Genomic DNA, 11,680 nt, shown 5'->3' with positions numbered 1-11,680 from the left:
TCCAAAATGTCACAACCTAACATTAAATACTTCAGAAATATATGGAAACATTATAATAACTTAAGGTTTGGTAAAATCAGGTTTTATAGACATAACTATATCAAAAGTTTAATATTTTCCACTACTGGTTTCATAACGATGTCACAAAAAACTTATTTTTACATAAATGACGAAAAGCAGCTGTTTTTTCATAAAAACAGCTGCATATTTGATAGTGTGATGAATCCCTGTAACCCATAGAATCAAAAGTGTAAAGAAAATAAATGAAGGATGAATGTTGTGGTGAATGTTTTTGTAATGACACAATATGTTGGTCTGTCGCCTCACTATGTCAGCCATGTGGTAAACAAAAATAGTGTTCAAAATATTTCTACAAAAATATCAAAATAGAAAAGTCAAATATTTAGCGATGTCTCAACTTATTTACATATGGGAATAAAAAAGAGTGAAAGTCTGAGAGTGAACGCTTCGTCGTAAATGCAATCCCTTGGTCATATAATGTGTTTACACTCTTTATGGGGCTTCAGAAACCAAAAAGATTGAAAATCTCCCGCCCTCTTTATTCATTGTTGAAAAATATGTCAGTTTTCTTTCTTAAGACTGAAAAACAAGCTTCAAAGTTGCTAAATCTTGCGAACTTTCTGCAACTATAATGGTAATTTAAAAAATGACCCATGGTTTTTATTTTTACTTTATCCTGCTCCAGGGAAGACAGAGTGGAGCCTATCTAAGCTGTCATCAGTCTAAAGAATGGCACACCCTGGTCAGTCTGCCGGTATGTCGCAAAGAAACAGTCATTCTCTCGCACATTAATACTCTGCAGTCACTTTAAAGCCAGCATAAAACACGATGCATCTACTTTAAATGCAGGAAGAGAAGGTTTACACTGAAAGTGCACACATGCTCCAGAAAAACAGACTCACAAACCTGCACAGCCAAAACAGGAACAGAGATCGTCCTGCTGAGAGATCACAGTTACACTCCATGTTCTGCTCACTTTCCAAAACTCTTTGAAATTATTTAAAGGCCACTTGGGAGAAAACATTATGCATTTATTAATCAAAAAAGTGAATTGCCTATTTGTTGGTTTAATTGTTTATCTCGGATTCTCCAAATTAATGTTGCAGATGCAGTTTGTGGTCAGCACTTCAGACCACAAGGCATTTGTTACCCAACCGCAAAAAAAGGGAAATAAGTGCCCTCTGTTTGACTCACAGCTGTAAAGAAAATAATAGATTGCTATCTTGCTGTTGCACAATCCAGTGCGCTGAAGAAGAACAATCCAGCAAATGCCTTACATGCGATTCTCTTAAGATTACTAACACTGTGCTCTTCTACTGAGCTGTTCTGATACTACGCAGTTCCTTCTATGGGCTGAGCACCTCTAGGTCTTCAGCTGTAAAGCTTCAGTGCCTACTCCCAAGTTGAGTTTTATATCTGCAGCACTTATAAATATTTGTTTTCTTTCAAAAAGCTTCGACTTATCCTTTACATTGCACCAGTGGTCACACAAGTTTGCTTCAGGACCCCACTTGGTGTGAATTAACGAATAGGGGGATCTTGAGATCCTCCCCAGAAATTACATTTTGGTGAATGATGATGGTAAAAGCATATTTATTCTATAAATTTTTCAACAAATACGAAAAAAGAACTTGTTTTTTTATGCCTCACAATATGCTTCTGTTTGACTGACCAGCATTACTAATAATGATGGTCAGTCTAATACAATGTGGCTGGTCCATGCAAAACGTTTTGAGGAGGTCTTCTAGGGTGCATTAAATATGCAAGTGCCCTCCCCATTACTTGTAATGGACCGTGCAAACTCCCCTACGGTTTTAAGCATGGACAAGCATTTGGCTGGATAATTATCATGGTGGCAATATTTCTGGGTTCTAATTGTGGCATAGGGGAGCATGGCAGTGGTACTGCCAGCTGACTGAAATGATATTTGGTCTTATTTATAAAACATTGCGCACACTATACCGTCAAGTTTGTTTTTTATAAAGGTCCTTCTCAAAATATTAGCATATTGTGATAAAGTTCATTATTTTCCATAATGTCATGATGACAATTTAACATTCATATATTTTAGATTCATTGCACACTAACTGAAATATTTCAGGTCTTTTATTGTCTTAATATGGATGATTTTGGCATACAGCTCATGAAAACCTAAAATTCCTATCTCACAAAATTAGCATATTTCATCCAACCAATAAAAGAAAAGTGTTTTTTTATACAAAAAACGTCAACCTTCAAATAATCATGTACAGTTATGCACTCAATACTTGGTCGGCAATCCTTTGGCAGAAATGACTGCTTCAATGCGGCGTGGCATGGAGGCAATCAGCCTGTGGCACTGCTGAGGTCTTATGGAGGCCCAGGATGCTTCGATAGCGGCCTTTAGCTCATCCAGAGTGTTGGGTCTTGAGTCTCTCAATGTTCTCTTCACAATATCCCACAGATTCTCTATGGGGTTCAGGTCAGGAGAGTTGGCAGGCCAATTGAGCACAGTGATACCATGGTCAGTAAACCATTTACCAGTGGTTTTGGCACTGTGAGCAGGTGCCAGGTCGTGCTGAAAAATGAAATCTTCATCTCCATAAAGCTTTTCAGCAGATGGAAGCATGAAGTGCTCCAAAATCTCCTGATAGCTAGCTGCATTGACCCTGCCCTTGGTAAAACACAGTGGACCAACACCAGCAGCTGACACAGCACCCCAGACCATCACTGACTGTGGGTACTTGACACTGGACTTCTGGCATTTTGGCATTTCCTTCTCCCCAGTCTTCCTCCAGACTCTGGCACCTTGATTTCCGAATGACATGCAGAATTTGTTTTCATCCGAAAAAAGTACTTTGGACCACTGAGCAACAGTCCAGTGCTGCTTCTCTGTAGCCCAGGTCAGGCGCTTCTGCCGCTGTTTCTGGTTCAAAAGTGGCTTGACCTGGGGAATGCGGCACCTGTAGCCCATTTCCTGCACACGCCTGTGCACGGTGGCTCTGGATGTTTCTACTCCAGACTCAGTCCACTGCTTCCGCAGGTCCCCCAAGGTCTGGAATCGGCCCTTCTCCACAATCTTCCTCAGGGTCCGGTCACCTCTTCTCGTTGTGCAGCGTTTTCTGCCACACTTTTTCCTTCCCACAGACTTCCCACTGAGGTGCCTTGATACAGCACTCTGGGAACAGCCTATTCATTCAGAAATTTCTTTCTGTGTCTTACCCTCTTGCTTGAGGGTGTCAATAGTGGCCTTCTGGACAGCAGTCAGGTCGGCAGTCTTACCCATGATTGGGGTTTTGAGTGATGAACCAGGCTGGGAGTTTTAAAGGCCTCAGGAATCTTTTGCAGGTGTTTAGAGTTAACTCGTTGATTCAGATTATTAGGTTCATAGCTCGTTTAGAGACCCTTTTAATGATATGCTAATTTTGTGAGATAGGAATTTTGGGTTTTCATAAGCTGTATGCCAAAATCATCCGTATTAAGACAATAAAAGACCTGAAATATTTCAGTTAGTGTGCAATGAATCTAAAATATATGAATGTTAAATTTTCATCATGACATAATGGAAAATAATGAACTTTATCACAATATGCTAATATTTTAAGAAGGACCTGTACATCACAACCTTTGGAAAGTGATCTATGCCAGTTTCAGGCCCCGTTTTGTGCGCAGGCCATGTTTATAAATGAGACCCCTGGCCTATGTGCACCAGTGTTAACTAGAATTTGAAGAAATGGACCATGGTGGTGTCATATATATTTACGATCAGGGCATTTACACATAGAGATCAGTATGCAATTGGGTACCATCTAGAGGGAAGCACATGCACCTCTAAACTGCACATTGGGTGGTTGCTGGGAGGCTGAAAGACGCTTTTTACGTTGCAGTTCAAATGCAAAGTCTGTCATAGCCGGTCTCTACCATCAAGACTTTTCATTTAATAGGGAGTTATGTGATGGAGAAACAAATGAGTAATCTAAGGTCAGAATACTTGACCATTTAAAATCTGATAAAAGTTCTTTCCAACTGGGATTTATGAACAAACATATCTGGCATTTGATGTTTTTTGGGAAGTGCTTACCTGCAATCAATCAAAATCTTGAGTTGATTAACCAAAGCTCACTTGGGGCATGACACTCACTCGCACACACACACAAGCTCAAGATAAACATATGCACCCCTCACACCACCTTCACCGTTCCCGGCATGATGTTGTTTTGTAAACTTGTTGCTTCTTTGTGCTGAGGTTTTTTGCAATCTCAAACTGTATCCTGCTAAGGATAAAGTGTGAAATATGATTTTTTCCCTCTACTTTCCTAATGTGGCCTCTTTTCTCATCTAGCAAGGGCAGCGCCTGTGAGTGGGCAGCAAAGCCTTGGTGACCCGTCCCCCCCTTGTCTTGTGTCATGACGTATGTTTGGATGGGTTGTACTGGAATTCTAATTTCCCCTCAGGGATCAATAAAGTATCTTTGAATTGAATGAGCATGGCAGTGGGCAGAGGACAATGAGTTGGTGAATTATTTGCACTGATTCAAGATCAGTTTTTCTTTCAGCCAATTAACAAGAGATGTGACTACCAATTGTGTTTGGCCAATAAGAAAAGCTTCTCTGTACTGATAAAAAGTTAAATGCTGAATGACAGCATCACATTCGCTAAAGAATTGAAAAACCTGTCACGGTGGGGTTTTGGAGTGGACCGAAGCACAGACAAGAGCTTGGAAGCAGCATTTCAAAAAGCAGTCTCTCAGCTTTAATAAAAAAAAGTCAAAACGTAACAAAAACACTGCAGGTACTGAACAGGGTCGAGATCCAAACACTTACATTACAGACACTGCAGGAACATGGAGACTCAAGGCAGGGACGAGGATAAAGGGTCGAGTTGTAACGCAAGGAACCCACAAAAACATAATGAAACAAACCAACTAATATGCAGAGAGAAAACAAAGGCAGGTAATCAAAGGAACTAAGGACAGGTGAGGCAAGGAGGCAGGAAGGCAGAGGGAACAGGTGAACCTAATACAAGTAATTAACAAGACACCGAGCAGACCTAAAACAAAACTATAAACAAAGATAAAAATAAAGCATAAGAATCAGGGATAAACATGAACTGAAGGAAACTGAGAAACTGAAGGGAACATAAGAAACATCAAACCTAAGAACGAACAAGGAACCCATAAAGCAAACCAGATTACAGAGTAATTAAACCTAACACCACACAGACTGAACTGACAGGAAAGGAAGCAGAGAACACAAGGACTAGGATGTAAACAAACAAAATGTAAACAATAAGTAAACACAACCTAACCAGATGGGCTGGAGAAATATGATAATCAGTAAACAAAACAAAACACAAAATCCAAAATGTCACATCCTGACAAAACCTCTCTGTTTAAAACATTGGTGACAATGTAGCTTTGTGTTTATGTGGAGGAAAGCAAGCTAGCTAAAGATAAGGTTAAGAAAAGAATTAAGGTTAACCTCTGAATGTCAGATCTATTAAGCTAATTGTGCTTCAGCAGTGTAATGTACTGAAATAAATTAATTTGATATGTTTTTGTTCCTCTGAAGCTGTCTTGCTCATAAAGATTATAAGCCATATTTGAACTCTGATTGGGATGATAACGATAGAATTCACCGTTCTGTTACACTATAAAATAAGTAATACGTGTTGTGTTGTCTGGGTTGTTTTCATTGACCATAGAGTCATGGTAGGACACTCTCTGTCAACCCTATGGTTTTAACATAGAAATTATCTGCTCTGATCAAGGTTCATATTCTTTAAAAATTTACCTCAAGCATAAAAATCACACAACAGATCACACAATCATTATTTCATTAAAAAAAAGACAAAGTAAGAACTAAATTAAACTAAGTAAATCCAAAAATCATAGTGAATTTTCATGAGATATACTTTCCCTTTTTCCAGGACCCATATGTTTAAGTGCATAGTTGAATAATTTTAGGCTTTATTACTCCAAGTGTTTGGTAAATTTCCTATCATAATACATTTTACCTGAGCTGATGACCTTATCAGGCTTGTAATATAAATGGTTGTGATTAAGTGTTTGATTTATGGTGTGTGGGTTTGGTGTGTGATGTGCAAACAATTGATATGTGTTCCCTGGGTGTTATGTCTAGTGGTCATTGACCGTCAAGGTCAATAAACATGTTAATACTGCTTTGGTTATAATGTCAAAAAGTAAACATAGTGTTGTGTATAAAGATAAGGCGTGGGGAATTGGTGAGGAATACGCATGAGCAGTGGCTGATAGAGCTATTAATAACATTTTGCAAAAGTTGCAGCACGAGTTATGAAATACAACGTCAGCTAACAATGACCAGATGATAACACACAGATTGTGGATTCTGTCTCCACGATTCCTTCTAATGTTGCTCACAAGATGCTGTGCCAAGTAGGTTATCATGCCGGATGGCAAGTTTTCCTGTGTGCTGCGCTATCCTGACAGTGCAGATGGGACACGTATTGTAACACTGTGGCAGGATGGCTGGTAAAGGAGCAGGGGTACAATTTTTGGCGAGGACTAAGAGCATGATAGACTCCGGATTGCCTTGAGATGTTCAAACAGTCATGGCGACCATGGGGTGGTCTTCAACTGAAGTGAAGGATGTACAAGAAAAGATTTCCTTAAAACACCGTTTAGTTTCAATTTTAAATCTGAATCTGTGACAGCTTTCTGGCAAGATTATCTAAAAAGTTGCGTCAAACACTAAGTGAAAGCCCCCCATCTTGAGCACGCCAGTGAAAAGGCAAGTGAAAATTTTTCCTTACAAGAAGACCTTAACAACACCTCACAAAACCTGTCATTGAAGAGAAGCCATCCGGCGAAGCAGCCTCTGTATGACTAAAGCTGTGACAGATTTTAATGTTCAACTTGGTGTTTTGCTAACCCAGAAAATGCAAATGAAGGCATGTGGATCATGTCTAGCTTTTAATGGGTCTTGATTGAAAAAAAGTAGCCCATTTACACCCTAAGAGAACTGATTAAATTTACTCCTGTACACTACTGTTTGAAACATAAATCCCAATTACCAAATATCAAAACCCCACAAACGACGCCTCCCCACACTTTCATATTCCACTACCGGAAATGTTTAAGTAGTTTATAGATCCCCAGAGGAGGAACTCTGACACTTACATAAGAGGTCACACACCAACCATACAGGAGTTACACTACTCAGAACGTAACACTTATTTATTTCCACAGCTGGCAATCAGTTAAACAAGAAACAGCTGAGGTACAACATAATTTCAAAATGTTTAATGAATATTAAGTGGATGGCCTACACACTTTCATCTAACAATTCTGGCTTTTCCCCAATAATCTGTTTTAATCCTTTACGGTAAAAGACTCAGTGATTCTCCAAGTCATCTGAACTGATTTGTGTAATTTGCTTAAACCAGAGATGTTGACAAGTCAAGTCTCAAGTCTTTTGTTGCAATTAATAGTGAAGTCCCAAGTCTCTAACTACTGATATAAACATTTTCACATCTAATCCATGACTTCTAGTGCACTGCTAACCCTAAATCTAAACCTGTCCTGGTTGTCCTCAGGCCTAAAGTACCACATGGACATACAGTACAGACCAAAGGTTTGGACACACCTTCTCATTCAAAGAATTGCCTTCATTTTCATGTCTATGAATATTGTAGCTTCACACTGAAGGCATCAAAACTATGAATTAACACATGTGGAATTATATACTGAATAAAAAAGTGTGAAACAACTGAAAATATGTCTTATATTCTAGGTTATTCAAAGTAGCCACCTTTTGCTTTGATTACTGCTCCGCACACTCTTGGCATTCTGTTGATGAGATTCAAGAGGTAGTCACCTGAAATGGTTTTCACTGCACAGGTGTGCCCTGTCAAGTTTAATAAGTGGGATTTCAAGCCTTATAAATGGGGTTGGGACCATCAGTTGTGTTGTGCAGGAGGTGGATACAGTACACAGCTGATAGTCCTACTGAATAGACTGTTAGAATTTGTATTATGTGCTAAGTAAAGAAAAAAGAGTGGCCATCATTACTTTAAGAAATGAAGGTCAGTGAGTCCGAACAATTGGGGAAACTTTGAAAGTGTGCCCAAGTGCCGTCGCAAAAACCATCAAGCGCTACAAAGAAACTGGCTCACATGAGGACTGCCCCAGAAAAGGAAGACCAAGAGTCACCTCTGCTGCGGATGATAAGTTCATCCGAGTCACCAGCCTCAGAAATCGCAGGTTAACAGCAGCTCAGATTAGAGAACAGGTCAATGCCACACAGAGTTCTAGCAGCAGACACATCCCTAGAACAACTGTTAAGAGGAGACTGTGTGAATCAGGCCTTCATGGTAAAATAGCTGCTAGGAAACCACTGCTGAGGACAGGCAACAAGCAGAAGAGACTTGTTTGGGCTAAAGAACACAAGGAATGGACATTATACCAGTGGAAATCTGTGCTTTGGTCTGATGAGTCCAAGTTTGAGATCTTTGCTTCCAACCACCGTGTCTTTGTGCGGCGCAGAAGAGGTGAACGGATGGACTCTACATGCCTGGTTCTCACCGTGAAGCATGGAGGAGGAGGTGTGATGGTGTGGGGGTGCTTTGCTGGTGACACTGTTGGGGATTTATTCAAAATTGAAGGCCTACTGAACCAGCATGGCTACCACAGCATTTTGCTGGGTGAGCTGGACCGCAGAGTGAAGGCAAAAGGGCCAACAAGTAAAAAAGTATCTCTGGGAACTCCTTCAAGACTGTTGGAAAACCATTTCAGGTGACTACCTCTTGAAACTCATCAACAGAATGCCAAGAGTGTTCGGAGCACTAATCAAAGCAAAAGGTGGCTACTTTGAAGAACCTAGAATATAAGACATATTTTCAGTTGTTTCACACTTTTTTGTTCAGTATATAATTCTACATGTGTTAATTCATAGTTTTGATGCCTTCAGTGTGAAGCTACAATATTCATAGTCATGAAAATAAAGACAACTCTTTGAATGAGAAGGTGTCTCCAAACCTTTGGTCTGTACTGTATGATATATTTCAATCTTTCAATACTTATTAACTTTTATCTTTTAATAATTTACATAAAATTTGCCAGTCACTAATCTGCTAAAGGCTGATTTATATTATTTTCAAATTTTATGCAATGTATTTACTCAGTTAGGAATATAAATAGGCATTTATGTTCTAGGAAAAATGACAGAAAGAGATTAAAATCTGTCAATGTTGAATTTATAAATGTATAAAAGAAAGTGCTTTTTGTCTTTGTATTGCCTACGTTTACAAATGTCTTCACATTGTCTATCCATTTATTACTTATCAAATTAAAATGGATATAGAGGGGTTTCTTCTGCTCAGTATGAGGTGGAGATTTTTTTATAATATTGGGAAATTATTTTATGTTCTCACTTTTAAATAGTCAAGATGTGCAAATTTAAAGGAATACATTCCAACAACATCAATGAGAAAAGGTAAGTAAGTAAAGGAGTATTAAACTTCTGAATGAATGGAGTGTCAGACTGGGAGTGCAAGTCAAGTCTCAAGTCTTTAGGACACAGGTCTAAGTCGAATCTGAAGTCTTTTGTTTTTGCGACTTAAGTGCGACACAACCTCTTTTACACTCCTGACTCGCGGACCGCAGTAGTCACAGGCCCACATCAGCTGACTTCTATAGAGGTGACTCTGCTTTGCGGGAGGGATTTAGTGATGACGTGTGGTCTGTACATACAGCCAACAACAGACTTGGCATTGCTTATATTAACTTTATTGTAGTGTTGGACTTGGTATCTCCAGCAGCCTAATTATAAATCACTTGGATCAGTTTCAGACCCAGAAAATATGCACATTCTTGCTTTTCAGACTTGTAATAGTTGTCTAGATATTTCTTTGGGTCAAGCTTATTATTGTTATACCTAAACTCCAACCTTGTCCACAGGTTTTATGTATTGATTCATCTGATCTTCACTGTTTTGGACACAAATGATTAGACTAATCTGTACCAAAATAGGCTGGTTTGTAAATGTGATCTTGAGGATTTTAACAATCCATCTGCTTAAGAAGGTCACCAGATCTTGATTAATGAAACGCATTGATCACGTGTTTAAAAATCTGATTATAAATACATTTTTGTACAATTTTTGTCCCATCTGTAAACCAAATTAAAACATTGTGACAAAAAAAGGTAAAGAACTTGAGGTTAAAGCAAGTGCAGGTTGCAAGAGCTAATAGTTCTACTTACTATTATAGCAGTATAGAAAAACATTCAAAAATAAGCCAACAGCAAGTGGCATGGCTCAGCCCCATCCCAGATCCATCACAATGCAAAATTAATTAAACGTTTAAAATGTGAACACCAATTTTCTATAATAGATATGTATTTTTTTATTTTACCAAACTGTAGCAAATAGATTATCCCTTCTCTGATTTATTTACCAAGCTGTTTTCATTCATTTGCTTAGAACATTTATCAGATGTAAGGTAAAACCAATGTGCCAGACGTCTTTATCAGTTGTTTTATTAATATGATGTGTCAGTCTTTAAGAGAAGTAAAACAGTGTGTGTGACGAAACTAACTCAGATGTTAGGAATTTATACTCAAATTTTAGATTGTTTGTGCATGCTAATAATATCTGATCATAATGTCCTCATTACATTTTTGTCAAATTTGAGAACATTATACTTTACCGTTGCCCTATAAGCCATTAGAAAAAACAGAGCCATGCAGTATTATTGCCAGTATTTTAATGTAGGAGGATGACATATTTTATGTGCAGAAGCAGCAAAAGAAAAAAAACTTGAATTAACCTGATAAATTATTGCTGTATTAATTTTTTGTCTGGACACTATGAAGGTCTCTGGAGCCTGGGTATTATTGTCTGTCACAAAGCTTCTACCTGATGTTTACAGACTTATCTACCTCCTATCAATAACAAGTTCGTCCTTTAACGGGTGGGTTGTTGGTTCGAACCTCCGCTCTGTCCGTCCCAGTCGTCCCAATGTGGCTACATTGTAGCTTACCAGTGTGAATGTGTGCATGAATGGGTGAATACATGATTGTAGTGTAAAGCTCTATGGGGACTTGATAAAGCGCTATACAAGTTTAGGCCATTTACCATTTAAGGACATTTTTGCATGTAGTTTCGATGATACTTTAAATGAATACATCAGGATTTTAAAAGTGAGCTCTGTTTAAAGGTTATTTTCTCTTATCTACAATAGATAACTATTATAGTATCTTTATTTTGTATAAATACAGCATAGTTGGTCCTGGACTTTGAATCTGACAGCTAGTCCCTGCTGATATTTGCACACTTTTTTTTAAATCTTATGCCCCAGCATGCATGCAGATATTGTAGATTTTTAAAATCACGCAACTTAGTTGCACATTCTTTTAATCTGTTATTTTTAATAACTGTGCAGTATTTCTTACCGATGCTGCAAAATTTCCCTTTCTGTTCAGTTTCTTATTCTTATTTTTTTGTTTTTATATTTTTTACCTTTGTGTGCCTCTCCATGCTTCCATTTGCCTTTCACTTCGCTTGTACACCAGAATGTGGCCACTGTGGGACAATAAATGATATATATTTATTCTTTACTAGTCTGAGAGGAGCCAAAGCACAATTTAGCATCTTGAAGCAACTCCAAACTCCAAAACATCATAGCAGTTTGGGCAATTATG

This window comes from Girardinichthys multiradiatus, chromosome 12, assembly GCF_021462225.1.
Source record: "Girardinichthys multiradiatus isolate DD_20200921_A chromosome 12, DD_fGirMul_XY1, whole genome shotgun sequence".
NCBI lineage: Eukaryota > Metazoa > Chordata > Actinopteri > Cyprinodontiformes > Goodeidae > Girardinichthys > Girardinichthys multiradiatus.
Note: the sequence above shows the minus strand (reverse complement) of the source record.